At 46.2% G+C, this 12818-nt stretch overlaps 1 protein-coding gene across 1 annotated transcript in view; it reads left to right on the forward strand.

Annotated features, from left to right (window-relative positions):
- The first annotated feature begins 398 nt into the window (after positions 1–398).
- The window catches only part of LOC308321526 (uncharacterized protein), a 38642-nt gene continuing 26222 nt past the window's right edge, over positions 399–12818 (forward strand). Inside the window, exon 1 of the mRNA XM_080772460.1 lies at positions 399–678. The gene's annotated coding sequence lies outside the window, so the exon portion shown is untranslated. The remainder of the gene's footprint in view (positions 679–12818) is intronic.

Consider the following 12818-nt stretch of genomic DNA (forward strand, 5'->3'; position numbering starts at 1 on the left):
TCCCCCATCCATCCATCCATCCATCCACCCATCTCTCGTTTCTTTCCCGCTGGTATTTCGCCAGCGTCATTTCAAAGAAGAAGAAAACAAAAAGAGACCCGTTTTGATTTGTCTCTCCCAGTCCCCCCCCCCCCCCCCCCCCCTCTCAAAGGAAGCAAATTAACCGAGAGAAACAGATTTCGAACCTCCGCGCGCCGCGCACTAATAACCCTCTTAACGGGGGCGCGTAGGGGGAGGGGAGGGGCGCGGTGGTCTCCGTGGTGGTTGCCAAGGGAAACGGGGGGGGGGGGTATAGAGGGTGGGGGGCGCGGTTGGAACGCACATACACGCGCGCGCGCGTTCTTCAAACCGCGCACAGCTGCGCTTCTCTCTCCACTCCACCACAGCCGACCGCGCACCGAACGAACCTCTCCTACCGTCGCCCCCTCGCGCCAATTCTCTCCACGGGGTTGGTTGGCTGACGGGAGAGACAGACGCACGCACGCGAACACGCGCGCACGCACGCACACACACACACACACACAATCAGAGAGAGAGAGAGAGAGAGAGAGAGAGAGAGAGGATGCGAGTCTAGTAGGATTTAGCCCAGCAGCGCCAGTGTCTTTTCCCGTCTCCACAAGCTTATTACCTTTCTCTCCCTCTACGCGCTGAAAACGGATTTACGCACACTAAACGAAGGTTGGTTTTGCTCTCTATATTTGATTAACCTGGGGGTATATTAGTAGTATTATTGTAACAAATTGTGTAACAAAATTAATCAATTAAACATGTGTGTGTTGTGGTGGCTACTCGAGGGACTGCTCAGAGTGCGTTTTAATGGCGATTAGCGGACGGTTAATTCTTAATTAGCCGTTAGCGTCAAATGAGGAGAGAGAGGAGAAGGTTGTTTCATTGTGGAGGAAAGGGAAGGAAGAAAGGCTCCTCTCCGAGGAAGAACTGCTGTTTTGGGGGGACAATGAACGACGCGATCGGTTGTTGTTTGGTGATGTGTGTGCGCGTACGTGCGCCCGGCTCGGTGCATGCTGCCCCAAATCGTCAATGCATGCAACGAATGCCAGGATTTGGCGAATGGATGGACATGATTAAACAGCTGCAAATGGTCCTTTGATTGATATCTACTGTGGTGTGGAGTGTGTGCTTTGTTTACCACGCGTGTGGCGTGTAGCCTACATGGCGTGCGCACACAGAACCAGAGGTGAACGATGTTTTGTTTGTAGGCTATATATATATATATTTCCCACCCTTTTGTTTCGTGCTTTGCGCGTTTGGAGCAACCGGTAGCCACCGGTTCTGGATGCATGTGCGCGCGTGCATGTGCAATTAATGTACACTGTGTGCAATGTGCGCCCGTTTGCTTCGACGTGTCATTGTTTGCGCGTCGTCGACCCCCCCTCCCTTAAAAAAACAATAACAACGCAATAAAATCGAGCCGGTTCAGTGCGAGACATAACAAAGGGAGGGAGGTATATAGGCTATTATTACAGATCACGCACGGATGGATGGATGTGGCCGCACGCAAACCGAACGAACAGATCTCGAGTGTCCACTTACATAACTCCATCACACTTGACTCTATAGGGCTACAGTCACTCGTCCGTCCGTCTTATGGCGGGCGACACCGGCGTACGACGGCGCCTATATCTAATGTGACCCGTCGTACAACGGTGGCGCGCGCGCATGCACGCACGCACGGAGCTTAAAAATGAGGTCAGGTTTACGAGCGGCTCTTCTCTCTTCAGAACGTGCTGAGGAGGAAGAAACGGGGAGAGAGATCATAATGGGGTGGGGGAGGAGGGGGGTGGTATTTTGGTTGGTGAAGCGATGCAGTTCCACACAGAAGTCACAGTCTACCCCCCCCCTCCCTTCACAAGACCCAGAGAGGGATGTTGTTGCTTGGATTTTTTGGCGCTTGATTTCGTTTTGCTCAATGAATGCAGAATAGCATTTTCGATCGGCTGGCTGGCTGTACCCCTTAATTCTTAGTGTTGCTGCTGAATAGGCTATTATGAACTCTCCCATAACGATAGGCTGTTAATGGATTTTTATTAACCGCGCGCGTGTGTGTGACTCATCATGGTCGCTGTAGATTCCTCTTTGACCCAATAGAAAGCCCTTTTTGTTTTGTTCCATAAAACGGGCCCCTTGGCCTATTTCTTTCGGTTAATTGGCACAATGAATCGCATCGGAACAGAAGTTAACACATCAAACGTGGAGAAAATGAAACAGGAATGGGGGGGTAAAAAAAAACACCACCACCACCTCGCCATATTAACTGCTGTCCCCCAAAATGGGGGGAGGATGATGCTTTGGTTTGGCTTTTAACCATTAGCAATGCAAATGAGCCAGGCTTTTGGTAACGGGGGCTCGGGGGCACCTGCTGTGTGTCGAGCATGCGCGCGCGTGCACACGCCGGCTGCTTGCTCCTTCTTCTCTCCTCGCCTGGAGGAGGGAGCGCGCCCCCTCCCCCTCCTCTCATTAGAATTATGTTCTATTTATGAGGCGCGTGCGCGCGGGGCTTCGGGGATAATAATACAGCACGAGGTTCATTTCTAGTTTTCGTTCGGACTACCACACACGCCGCGCACCCACGAGGGCGTCGCTTGCCGACATTAACAGATATTATTAAGCTACCAGCCGACCAGTGCGTATAGCGGGCGACGGAGTGCCACCATAGATTGTTTGAAAATAGCCGATCTACAAGCTCACAAAGCATTGGTCGGCTATTTTCAGCTGTGGCGACAGGCAAGGCATGGTTCCTTAGCATAACAAAGGAGAGGAGAGTGGCCCAAAGGGGGACAAAAAGGGTTGACAAAAAAGCGCGACTAGTGTTGCCACGTTTGCTTATTATAAGCGACTTTGGGCTTGTTTTTCTCCAAGTTGCATGGTGCAGGTTGTTGTGGGGTTTTTTTGGCTTGTTTCTAAAGTGTAGTTGCTTATTTGGGCTTGTTTCCTAAGTGTTTTTTAAACCTGTGGTTCTCACATTTGACCTTTCCATGTCAAGTACCTCCACATTAATGTATTTGTCCAAGGACCCTGCATATAAAAATATTTTGTGCCAGGGACCTCCATACCAGATTTTCCACATTATTTTTTGAGGGGCACCACTAGCCCCTCCTATGCTCAGCTTTCCAGGTTTGTGTGAACGCAAATATTGGCTTGTGATTGGCTGATCACCCCGCGATGATTTGATTGGCTGAGCAAAGTATAGCTATTGAAGATAAAAGTGAGGGCAGAAAAGTGAGGACGCAAATTGTGATTGGCCAGAAGGAGATGATGTATGTTGATAAGAGTGCCTTACACACTTCACACGTGTGTGATTTTTAAATAGCAGATCTTGTAGATCGGCCATTTTCAATAATGACTAGGCCCTTGTCGCTTCTTTTGGCCCCGTTGTCACAGACCTGGTTGCTTATTTCTCTCACACAATCTTGCAACACTGCGCGAGTGTCCTTGTCTCAGCCGGCCAGACGCGGGGACAGAGTGACTGGACTGAGCCCACGTGCATGCCATTGACTGTGCACACACCACCGCACACAATAGCAGACTGTCCATGAAAATCAGATCGGATTAGGGGGGGGGGGATTATTTACATGATGGCTTCTTCAACAACCTCTTATGCACACAAAAAATAAGACAATTATTTTACAACTTATATGATCCCGACCCCATGCTAGTTTTTACATGCAGTCACAAGGTTGCCTTCTGTCTGCTCTGGTGAATGTGAACATAACTGGTTGATTAGAAAGAGGTTGATTGTTTGATCACAAAGAAAATCTAGGGTGCAGAGACCTTGAATGATCATCACATATGCAGCCATGGGCCTATGGATCAAATATTTAACTGTCTTGCCCTCCTCCAGCCCCTGAACCATGTCTGTTTGCAACGGAAAACAGGGTCATCCAATAGATTCTGTGTGTGTGTGTGTGTGTGTGTGTGTGTGTGTGTGTGTGGCCGAGAGAGAGAGAGAGAGAGAGAGAGAGAGAGAGAGCAAAAGCACATGATGAGCAGATAAAGGCTTGTCTGTGTCTGAAAGAGAAAGAAGGAGTGAGAAGAGAGAGAGAGAGGGGTGGATGAGAGGAGAGAGGGAAGAGGCGAGGAGAGCTGCTGGTGGATCAGCGTGATAAAGGGGCCTCTATGCTGAGTGAGAGTTTGGAGGTCTTTAGAAAGGTCCCACGGCGAGGAGAGACAGGCCCTTTTAGTCCGGGACTTGGCCTCTCCGAAAAGCCCTAATAGGCTCTCATAATGATGCTACTATAGGCAGAAGAGCGGCGCAATGAACCTCTAAGCCTTGTTGTTTGGGGCCTTGTTTTGGAGCAATGCCTGCAGTTTGATGTCCGCTCGGTTGGATTGTTGAGAGGAAAGTGTGTTCACGTTTGATTATTGAGGGAAAGACTGTCCCTGTTCCCTCAATAATCAAATATAAACGCAACAAAGACACACTGGAGGGAAATTCTTGGGATTTCATACCCTCAATATTATTAATCACCCCACTCTACCCAACAAAGTATTGAACTATTAATTTGATTTGGGTTGGCATAGAGCAGTGGTTTTCAACCTTTTTCATATCAAGGCCCATTCTTTTTGGAGCATTTGAGCCACAGACCACCATTTGATGAGATTTAGCCTTGCAGACCCCAAACTAAAGAATGTTGTTATCGTTGGATAAGATCTTGTCCACAATTCCATGCTGTATTGATGTTGGTACCAGGAGAGATAACAAGCAAACATTGACCAAAATAACAATTCTTCTACATTCTCTAATTGTGTAGAATTCTTGTAAATTAAGTAATGCAGATGTTTAACAATAAGAGTTAAAGTTCTAATAAGGGTCCATTTGGTTACCAACTCTCCATCATTTAGCTGGGGACCACCTGGAACCCCCTCAAGGACCACTGGTTGAAAACTACTATAGACTCTATAGTCTATAGTAGAGGATGATGATGTCATGCGCATACCATACCCTATAGTAGGGTATGCGCATGACATCATCATATCCGGAAGCTATGCGAGAACGCCTACTGAATGGCCAAACACTCCTTTGACCTCTTTGGCCTTGATCTGATTGCATTAAACAACATTAAACTCACTTTGCCATTCGATTTGCCACTCACTTTATGCATGTACATAGTATACCCTCTATTATGTCTGGAAAGGCAACACAGAAAACCCCTCAGTTTTAACAAAGAGTGTAAAAAAGGTCTGCTCTTAACATGTATAATACTAATATACCAGCAAGACACCCTGAGGGCGAGAAGCGACCTAGGTCGCGTGCACGCATCCGCCTGGGTGGCGGCAGACTGCTAGGCGAGTGAATGAATTCTCAATTCTGTACTGGCCATATATGGAGAGTCAAGGAAGAGAAAGAACATCCACACTATACTATACTAGTTTCTAGAGCTCAGAGACTTATAAAGTATGTCTCGGAGCTCTAGAAACTAGTGTGCGGATGTTCTTTCTCTTCCTTGATGTTTGACTTGATGCCTGACATCCAGCACCATGCAGGCATTGAGACACACACACACTTGCGCACGCACGCACGCAACAGAGTTTTGGTATGCACACAATCTTCTCTGTGAACCATATATGGAGCGTGTCTTGAGTGTACAGGGTTTGATGAGATCAGATCAACATAAGGACAGGTCAGAACAGGTCAGCTCCATATATGAAATGAAGATCTAAGGGTGGCAGCGGAAGCAGTGTCTTGAATGTACAGGGTTTGATGAGGGCCCAGGTATGGGGCCGGTTGAGAACTCTAGTTTTCGCCGGCTGCCGGGCGCGGCTGCACAAATAACTTTGGGGCGGGCCCATCTAGAGTTTGAATGGACAGGTATCAGTCAAAAGGGAGACATTGAAGAGAAAGGACGGGTGGGGAAGCATCAACATATGGACTGTCAGAACAGGTCAGCTCTATATATGGAGATGGAGGCGTGATGTCAGGAGGTGTGACCATGTATAGAGGCGTGATGTCACGAGGTGTGATGTCATGAGGCATAACCATATATGGAGGCCAGGATGTGTGACGTGACCAGGGGGGCAGTCAGACGGATATTTTGTGAAGCCACTAAGGAAATGAAAGTTCATATAATGGCCTGTTGTGGCGCTCTCACTGGGCTCAGAAAAACCCATAGCCCCATAGAAGTCCATGTATTTTGGCCCAACTTCACCTAGACTGTATTACCTTAATAAACATGGTCATGAATACTTTTTGCTTCCAGTCACTAGTTTAAAGTCTCATTTCTAATGTTATAATATTCTTTTTGGAAAATTATGGTCCCATTTATTAAAAAAATTACCATAAAGTCGCGCATGTTCTGAGGGGCGTGGCTACCGTTACAGTCTATGAACGGGATGCCCCACCCACTCGAGTCAAAATAAAAACCAACGAAGAAGAAGGGGGAAGTCCCGCCTCGTTGTCTGGGCCAGCCAATGGGCCAGCTGGGCCTGGGCCCGGATATAGAAAGATGGCTGCCTCCATGGCAAGGACTGACACATAGAGACAGGCTTCATTTTTCGTTCACGTTAGACCCGCGGAACGCTTTGTCCATATTTTTTACAGTCTATGGACGTGACACACAGAAATTCAGGTTTTCATAGTAAATGTGACTTACCGTCACAATAACAGTGCATGTACAGTACACACATAAGCCATTAACATAATATGAAACAAAACAAATGAGAAACTGTATGCATTTGTAGCATATTGCAGCGTAAAATGATTCCCAAGGGTCCACAGCTAAATGATTGATACTAGGAACCAAATCGACTCTTACTCTAGTAATGGATTTTTACATTGTAGACTGAGGTACCAGCATAAAAAGAAAGATTCTTATCTAGTGGAGGTCCGTGGCCTAATTAGAATCAAAAGCTCTGAATGAATGAAACTGGGGGTCCTTGAAATCCTATTAACTTTGTTGACCAGGGTCCCCCAGGGGCCTAGTACGTGGTCACTCTGAACCAAATATCTTTAGGTCGTCCTCAGACGAGCCCTCCATTGTCGCTGCAGTCACCCCGGTTCTCCATACATCTGGCCAGTTCATTGATACTTTGCGCTTCTGCATCATCCTTGAGTACATCCACATTTGTTAGTGTGGGACGTCCTGGTGATTGATGCCTGTGTGTGTTGGTTCCCACAGCACGAATTTGCTGGCTGGCAGTTCTTGGTGTCTTTGGCAGGGTCCTGCTATAGTCTCATTCTCCTGGCTGGACCAAATCGCTTTGTCTATGTTTGTGTTTTACCTAAAATGCCATGCCCAGAAAAGGGCAATTATAGGGTTCATGTGGTTAGAAAAGTTCAGAATCACTCCACTAAAGGGCGGTCCATCACAGCCTGTGTTTTTGTAGTGTCAAAGGAGAGTGCATTCCTCCACGTGGCATTATGTTCTTCATTGAGATTCATTGAGATTGTGGGCATACGAGGGTGAAAAGTCATTGACAGAATTCAAACTAAGCTGAAGAGGCCTTACACAGTCTTAAACACAATGCCATTGATGTCTGGGCACATAGCGAACATGTCCGAGTCATTCACAGCACGGGACAGGTGTGAAAATGGATGGCATGTGTGAAAGGATTTTCACAATTACAAAGGTCTAGTACAGTGGTTCGCAAACCTTTTAGTCCGTGCCGTGAACCCAAAGAGAAATTAGATGTTTGCCCGGGACCCACACTAGTGAAAATAGCAGATCTACACTTCTACAGGCTCAAAATAACAAATCAAAGTAACAATCTCCCCTTTAAGGTGTTGTGGGGTCTGGTTGGGCAAATGCCTGGTTAACACACTGCTCCGGGCAGCGCACGCCCCGCACCTCCGCCTCCCAGTTCTTCTGCGTGTGTCACTGTGTATAGTGTCAACACACGCAGAGATGACAGATCAGAATCAGAGTTTTGGTATGGAATGAACATAATATAATAATTAGGCCTGCATCGCTTGGGGAGCATACTTTGGTCCGACATATCATTGGTTCGAAGGAGCATTGGTCCGACTCGGGATAGGGTTGGGGGTTAGGTTTAGGTGTGCTGCCCCGTGCTCGGGATAGGGTTGGGGGTTAGGTTTAGGTGTGCTGCCCCGTGCTCGCGGTTATGGTTAGGGTGAGGGTTTGGGGTAGGTAGTCGATCGGACCAATGGTATGTCGGACCAAAGTATAGTAACCCATCGCTTTGCCTTAAACAATTATGAAAAGGACCACGATTGGAAAAAGCCTGCCGCTGGCTCCCATTTGTTGAAGAGACATCTATACATTTTCAAATTATATTGTTATTATGCTTAAATTATCGCTTTGGCTAAAACGCTGAATCCTGTGGATATAGGCTATGTACATATAGTGTACTGTACTGTACTGTACTGTACTGTACTAACTCTCCTCCCTGGCCTCTGTGTGTGTGCATGTGTGTGTGTGTGTGTGTGTGTGTGTGTGTGTGTGTGTGTGTGTGTGTGTGTGTGTGTGTGTGTGTGTGTGTGCATGCGTGTGTGCGTGCGTGTGTCTGTGAAAATATTCTATTTCCGTGCTCAGACACAGCCAGGCAGACACACATTGCTGGGCATTGGAGTGCTGCAACCTATGGTTGCATCACTCAAAAATAGACGATTTTCTCAGACACACATGACGTATTCTCCATTCATTGTCAATAGGAATTTAATGTTTGTGTGAACAGCCGGTCCGTGACAATAGAATGGTTGGAAACCCCTGGTAGGATAGGGCTTAAGCGGTTAAACATCTGTACCTCAAATGAACCATTTGTTGCACAGAATCATGTCTTTATAGACTAGAATTCCTGACTTCAATACACCTGATTTAAAGTCACTAGGGCAATTAACAGACAAGGTGCAAGCGGTGCAGCCGACACAATCCAGAACTGTTGCACCTCATTTACATAATCAAATCCACGCACATAAAGAGCATCTAGAAAGAGAAACCTGTTGGAATCTGAATCACCTTCAAACAGACAAGATTTGACAAACCAAGGGTTAAGAACAGCATTTTAGGTTTCAGTCATGCATTCCACTGGCTCTAATATTGAGACAGACAGCGTCACCGCAGTCAGACAGAGATGGGACATGGGGTCACATTGGGTGACTGGACTGAGACGATGCTCACTGCTTTGTAATTCCCAACTCACTTCAGGATTTATGAGTCCCTATACCTCTGGGCATGTTAAGAATGATTATATCAAGGCATTGGACTTCGTTTTTTCTTTTCTTCTAATCATTTTTTTGTTTAGTTTTTTGTCTTTTGCCTCCCAATTCAGTATTCAGCTGTCATGCTAATTCTAGTCCCTCGTCACCCCCTAACATCTGGGGTGCATAACATACTAACAGTCTGACAGACATTAGTCCGGCAACTGCACCGTGGCTCCCGACATGCGTGGCCGGTTACAACTAACCCATGGCAGCGGTTAAAACTCACTCGTGGCTCCCGACATGTGTGGCAGGTTAAAATGAACATGTGGCAGGTTAAAACTCACCTGTGGCTCCCAACATGCGTGGCAGGTTAAAACTAACCCATGGCTTCCTGTGAAGTTATTGTTTAGGGTTGGGTTTTGGGTAAGGTGTCGGACTAATGCCTGTCGGACTGTTGGTACGTCTGACCAAACACATACTGTACATCTTACAGTTGGTCCTAGTAGGGAGAGCACAGACAGCCACATGTCTTACAGTTGGTCCTAGTAGGGAGAGCACAGACAGCCACATGTCTCCGACATCAAGGCAATTACATGATGTATTCAACCAGTTCTTATCTTATCCCAAAAGGACTTTCGAACTAGGAAGGGTATGGCCTGGTCAGCCTGCAATGACATGCATAAGATCTGGTCATCCCGGCTTAGTAAGATGTTAAAAGTAAAAAATATTCAGGACGGCCGTTGAGCCGATTCTACTCTATGGCTCCGAGACATGGACACTTTCAAAGAAACTAGAGAAACGATTGGATGGCACTTACACCCGCCTTCTAATGAGAGCGCAAAATCTGTCTTGGAAGAGCCACCCATCGACTAATCTAATATACGGCAACCTTCCCTAAGTGTCTTCACTAGTCTGATCCAGAAGAACACAGTTTGCCGGCCACTGCTACAGAGCTGACAATGAGGTTATATCTTCCCTTCTTCTCTGGAGTCCTGCCTCAATGCAGACCAGAGGTAGAAAACTGTCGTTCCCTGATGTCATCGCTAGGGACACATGCATCAGTAAGCAGGAACTGGGGATGGCAATGAAGGACCGGGAAGTCTGGCGTGATATTGTGAAATCCACGATCTCGACCGCGGTCAAAAAATGATGATGAGTTCTTATTGTCAGAGGAAGTGTTGTGTTTTCATGGTCTTATCTATGTGTTTGTATCATGTATGTATCAAAGTGGTGCATATTACAGTCAAGGGAAATGGATTCTGTCTGTGAAAGGTGCTACAAGCAAAGTAGCTATTCAATTATTTTCATTTTCAGCCCATTCCCAATAGGGCTTTTACTGTATCAAGTTCCCTAATCCGGTTTTGAACGGAACAAAATGGCAGTGAATGCTCGCTAACCAACGAATGACAGTTGACCTTTCATGGATGATAATATTCATTGGATCCATCCGACAATGTATTGATTGACTGACCTAAACGCAATCTACTCTAATGTGTACATACTACATAGCATGGACATGTTCGACCAAATTATCTGACATTTGGCATTTTCCTGGAGCATCAGAGCTGTCTTTAGTACCCAGATTATTTCCCCGGCCTGTGCTCCTAGAGTACTACGTCGGTCACTCAGGAGAAAGAAACAGGAGAGGCGAGATGGTGGTGTCTTTGAAGCAAGAGCACATTAGAGCCGGAGAGAGAGAATCACTATAACCATTAACTAACTAACTATTATTCACAAGATAATTGGGAATGCTGTCACAGGAGGATAGCAAATTATGACTGTAGCTGAATACATCTCAGCATGCCTGCTCTGCTGCACATCAACTGAGAGATAAAAGGGAGAGAGGAAGAGGCAAGGCATAGTATGGAAAGTATGGAAAAGAGAGGACTAGATAGACGTTTAACTCCCAGAGTGTACAAACGGAATTAAATGGACCTTACTCTCTACACTCACCATCAGAACGGTTCCCAACCTTTTGTGGATCAGAGCCCTAGAAAGTGTTTGCGGCCCACTCAGCTGTGTGGTTGGTTAGATGCATTTTCAGGCAGGTATATTTCAATGATAAATCAATTGATTGTCTTCTGGTTTTGATCAATGGAACTAACATAGTATACTTTAAATTCATCAGTATCACAATGGAAACAAATTTTTCAAGGTTTTAAAGACAACACAGCTACAATACCATGACGTTATTTTAATAATTAATTTTTGTTTATTTTTATATAATATTGTATATTATCAATAAAGTGTTTTACTAATTATTTGGCGCCCCACTTGCAATATGATCATGGCCCACCAACTGGACCCTGGTCCACATGCAGTTTGGCAATGGCAGAGATATAATAGAAGAATACGTTATCCCACTATGGCTGGCTGATTTCCAAGGCCTGGGCTTAGACCTTTGCCTTAGCCCTTAATACCTTTACACTTAAAAGCCCTCGTAGCTTCCCCATGCAGCCAGGCCTTAAAAGCCCTCGTAGCGTCCCCATGCAGGCCTGATGGGAACTCTTGCTACAGCCACGCCAACTCGCTGCTCTAATCTGAAGCGACGACAACAGCCTCAGCAGTTTAGCTTCCCGGGCAGCGAGCATGCACGGAGATAAACTGTCGGACGGGGCAGGGCAGGCGGACAAGACAGTGCTGCTGCGCACGTACGGCTCAATTCCCGTCCAGAATGTTACATTTGTACTGTTGGAAGTTACATTTTACTAGCAGTGTTCTGGCTTTTAGCGGTAATTAGGTCTGAGGAAGTGAGGGCAGTGTGAGAGATGTATTGGTGGCTAAGCAGATAGAGAGAGAGAGAGAGAGAGAGAGAGAGAGAGAGAGAGAGGTGTGTGTGTCAGAGAGAGAAAGAGCGAGTGTGTGTGTGTGTGTGTGTGTGTGTGTGTGTGTGTGTGTGTGTGTGTGTGTGTGTGTGTGTGTGTGTGTGTGTGTGTGTGTGTGTGTGTGTGTGTGTGCGCGTGTGTGCGTGCGTGTGTGTGTGAGAGGAGAAGGCAACCTAGACAAAAAATTCTGGTCTTGTACAGACTGAATGATTCATTTACGTCACCAGAATGGGCACATTTATATACAAAAACAACAGCTTAACCACATTTACTCCCTTCAGTGTTTTAGGCTGTTAGCACGGTCTGTCACACTGATTGAACGTTGCAGACTTGGCAGAGAGTTGCGAACTTGACCAATAAAACACACATGACATGACTTGACATGATGGTTTCGCCCACAGTAAACCCCCAAGAAAGAGTCATTCCTCCATGTACAACTCTCAAAGCTATAATATATACATATATCACATCTGGCCATATAAATGATGAAAGACACAATTTGAACAAATTCAAGCAGGTCATATTATTCAGCCTAAGAACAACAATTAAATATTGAGGACATGGAGTATGCTGAGGACATGGGAGGGAATGTGATTGAGAGATCTATTGGCTTTTTTCTCTTTGGTTATAATTCACAAAGACCTGAGTGACCCCCTGAATATAACATAGCACTGGGCAGCCATAGCTAGTGAGGCCATTTGGGAATCAGAAGATCCCTAGTCGCCAGGTCCTATAGATATGTATCAGAAGTGTCCTTGAGCAAGACACTAGACCACCTTTACACGGCAACGATCTCTAGAGAAAACGTAAAAATACGGCGCCCGTTTAGACGTCACCGGCGTTATCGGGGGTTGAAAACATAACAAAGTGAAAACCCC

Source organism: Protomyctophum bolini, assembly GCF_963924005.1.
Source record: "Protomyctophum bolini genome assembly, chromosome: 9".
NCBI lineage: Eukaryota > Metazoa > Chordata > Actinopteri > Myctophiformes > Myctophidae > Protomyctophum > Protomyctophum bolini.